This window comes from Lipotes vexillifer, unplaced genomic scaffold, assembly GCF_000442215.2.
Source record: "Lipotes vexillifer unplaced genomic scaffold, Lipotes_vexillifer_v1.1 scaffold402, whole genome shotgun sequence".
Lineage (NCBI taxonomy): Eukaryota > Metazoa > Chordata > Mammalia > Artiodactyla > Lipotidae > Lipotes > Lipotes vexillifer.
Window position 1 is genome coordinate 3,949,803 of NW_006798409.1, and position 4,154 is coordinate 3,953,956.

Here is a 4,154-nt window from a genome sequence, read left to right on the forward strand (position 1 = left end):
TTTTTGCGGTACGCGGGCCTCTCACTGCTGTGGCCCCTCCCGTTGCGGAGCACAGGCTCCGGACGTGCAGGCTCAGCGGCCATGGCCCACGGGCCCAGCCGCTCCGCGGCATGTGGGATCCTCCCGGACCGGGGCACAAACCCGCATCCCCTGCATCGGCCGGCGGACTCTCAACCACTGCGCCACCAGGGAAGCCCCCTAATTTACTTTTTGACATCTTCTTTTACCAAGGATGTTTAGAAGTATATATTTTAGCTTCCAACTATTTGGGGATTATCCAGATATCTTGCTGTTATTGATTTCTTAATTCTGTTGTAGTCGAGAGCATACTTTGTATGACTTGAACTCTTTTAGAAGAGTTTTTAAAGCTGGGAGAGAGAGAGATGAAAGCATGTTTTTATACAATAGTAATAATCATCTAAACATCAGCGTGTGTGGCTCTACTTGTAGGATGTTGGATGGCTCTCCTTGAGGGTACTGTTTTCTCTTTGAAGGATGAGTGATTTGAGGTCATTAGCAAGAAGGATTCTTTTAGGAAACTTGAGGAAAGCATAGCCATCTTGCAGAACGGGAAAGTGAATTTATTAGGGAATTAGGCAGCATTGACCAGCAGAGTTGGGGGCCCGTGTGAGACCTGTGCTCATAAATGTCAAGACAGCACGATCAGCCTCTTTCAGTTTCCCCCCAGCATCGTCCAGTCCCTAGTGCAACTGGTGGAGGAAGTTGGAGGGTTGGTGTTTTGCCAGGCTCACACAGCACAGGGAAAGATGTTTGCAAGGAAAGGATTGTAGTGTAGGGCCATGGCCTCTAAGGACAGAAGAAAGGACACGAGAGGGTCGGAAATTCATAATAAGGGAAATACAGTAGGGTTGATGGAACAGAGGTCTCCGAGGGCAGGGCACCCCTGAAGGCGAAGCTTGGAGACTGGAGCCAAGCCGGGTCCTGGGGGTCAGTGTGGGATGCTTTGAGATCCAGATCTCAGAGGTTGCACAGATGAACCACATGAAGGGGACAGGGAAATCTTGTGGGTGTGAAGGAGGTCAAGGGACTGGGAAGCCAAGACACTGGATGGATCCTGCACATAGCTACTGACCTCCTCAGAGATGAGGAGGGAAGAAAACACTGACCAACATGCTGGCCTCAGGGTCTGCACCCTCTGCTGTTACTGTCCTGAAATTCTTGATATTTTTTTAAACACTTGTCCCACATCTTCATTTTGCACTGGGCCCCGCAAATTATGCAGCAGGTCAGTGAAGGGGTACTTAGGGTGGCTTGGAGAAAGTCTGTTGCTCATAGCAGTCATTCCTAAATTTTTCACATTAGAATGCCCTGGGGATCTTCAAAAAAAAAAAAAAAAAAATGTGCTGATGCCTGGCTCCATCCCCAGACAGCGTGATTTAATTGTGCTGGGGTGTTACCCAAGCGTTGGGAGATTTAAAAGCTCTCTGATTCCAACGTGCAGCAAAGGTTGGGGAACATTGGGTTACATAATGAGGAGAGTTAGTTGGTTAAAAGTGACACAATCTTCAAAAAAGAGCTATAGGGGTTTTTGAGAGAAAGGTGGAGAAAAGTTTCGAAAATGGCACAGGTTACAGTCCCCTCCCCCTCCTAGATGTCCAGCCCTAATCCCCAGAACTGTGGATGTCCCTTTGTATGGCAAAAGGGACTTTGCAAATGTGATTAAATTGAGGATCTTGAGACAGGAAGATATCCCTGGATTATCTTGCTGGGCACAAAGTAATCCCAAATCTCCTTATTAGAGGTAAGCAGGAAGGTCAGAGGCAGAAGGAGATATAAGATAAAAGCAGCGAGAGGGAGGGAGGGAAGGAGACTGAGACTGATTTGAAGATGCTCCCATTGCTGGCTTTGAAGATGGAGGAAGGGGCCAGGGACCCAGGGATGCAGGTAACCTCCAGAAACTGGAAAAAGCAAGGAAATGAGTTATCCTCTGGAGCCTTCAGAAAGAACACAGCTCTGTTGATGTCTTGATTTTAGGGCTTCGAACCTCCAGAATTGTAAGTTGATCAATTTGTGTTGTCTTAAACCATTAAATCTGTGGTAATTTGTTACAGCAGCAATCAGAAACTAATACAGTTAACACGAAGGATTCTCCCCTTACCTCCAGGACGGAGTGAAAACACCCTTCACTTGTACCCAGTATGGCATCACACAAAGGATTTGAATTGTGAACAAATCTTAAGAAAATACTGGTTTAGAAAAAACTTTGATACCTTCCTGAGGGTTGAGGAGAAATGAATTAAAGGGAAAAAGCTGCCTGACACCGTCTGACTCATGACCTGGTTGGTGGATCTGAGCAAAAGTAGGCTCTTTTGCCATATCCAAATTCCCACCATCTAAATGGCCGTATTCAGAAGTTATGGGTTCTGGTGTTTTTTTTAAACCTTTTTGATCCCCTTCACCATTCCTCCCTTCCCCTCTGGCAACCACCAATCTGTTCTTTTTTTTAGATTCCACGTACAAGATCCTACAGTATTTTTCTTTCTCATTCTGATTTATGTCACTTAGCCTAATGCCCCCAAGTTCATCCATGTTGTCACAAACACAGTAACAGGATTTCCTTCTTTTTTTGTGGCTGAATGATCTTCCACTGTATGTACACCACCTCTTTATCCATTCATCTATTAATGGACACTTAGGTTGTTTCCATGTCTTTGCTATTGTAATTAATGCTGCTATGAACATGGGAGTGCACGCATCTCTTTGAGATAATGTTTTCATTTCCTTTAGATGAATACCCAGGAGTAGAACTGCTGAATCCCATGACAGTACTATTTTTAATTTTTAAAGGAACCTCTGTACTTTTTTCCATAGTGGCTGCACCAGTTTACATCCCCACCAATAGTCTGTAAGGGTTCTCTCTTCTCCACATCCTCTCCAGCATTTGTTATCTCTTGTCTTTTTGATAATAGACATCCTAACAGGTGAGAGGTGATATCTCATGTCTTTCATTTGCATTTTCCTGATAATCAGTGATGTTGAGCACATTTTCATGTACCCATTGGTCATTCGTATATCTTTTTTGGAAAAATGACCATTCAGGTACTTTGACCATTTAAAAATTGGATTATTTGTTTTTTGCTATTGAGTCGTATGAGTTCTTTATGTATTTTTGGATATTAACCCCTTATAAGCTAACGGTTTCCAAATTTTTTTTCCACCTTGTAGGTTGTCTTTTCATTTTGCTGATGGTTTATTTTGCAGTGCAGAAGCTTTTAAGTTTGAAACAAGTCCCACTTTTTGTTGTTGTTGCTTTGTGCTCTAGGTTTCAAATCCATCAAAATCATTGTCAAGAACCATGTCAAGGAGCTTTTCCCCTACATTTTCTTCTAGGAGTTTTATGCTTTCTAGTCTTACATTTAAGTCTTTAATTCATTTGGAGTTAATTTTTGTGAGTGGTGTTAAGATAGGAGTTTAGTTTCATTTTTTATTTAAACACGTGAATAATGAATTTTCCTAGCACCATGTATTGAAGAGAATGTGTTTTCTCTGGTGAGTATTCTTGTCAAACGTTAGTCAAGTGTATATGCATGGGTGAGAGAGCTATTCTTGAGGCCACCGTAGTGTCTGTCCCTTTGGAATCCTGGAATTGCTTTCTGGCATCTCTGTTCACAGTGACATAAAAAGGGGTGCTGTTTATTGTAAACATTGCTGACTTGGAGCAAGACGTTCTCCCTGCAGATGTGGTATGAATCAGGTCAGTGTGGTGTCTGAAAGGCTGGGCTCCGTGCCTGAATCGACTGTGCCCATGCTAGGCTGGAGAAGGGTTTTGGGAAGGTCGGGGATCTTTAGTATCATCAGGCTGGTGAAGCACCAGTGGTGAGAAATGTGGATCTAAAAGCCCTTAGCCCTGTTCTTGGGACCCACGTCACTGCTGGTTCTAGAACAGTATGGCCAAGGCTGGGGGAAAACCAGCCATTTTTGTGCATTTCTAGTGAGTATGTAATGTAGTATTACCTCCTTGGAGAGGAATTAGGCCCTATCTATTGAAATTTAAAATATACACCTCTTCCTGGAGGGAAATTCTTGGGGGAATTTATCCTACAGATAACCTCCTGTGGGTGTGAAATGATGCCAGACAAGGATGTTCTTGAAAAGCAGCTCCCAGCCAAGTTGTTACAAAGGTCACAGGTTAT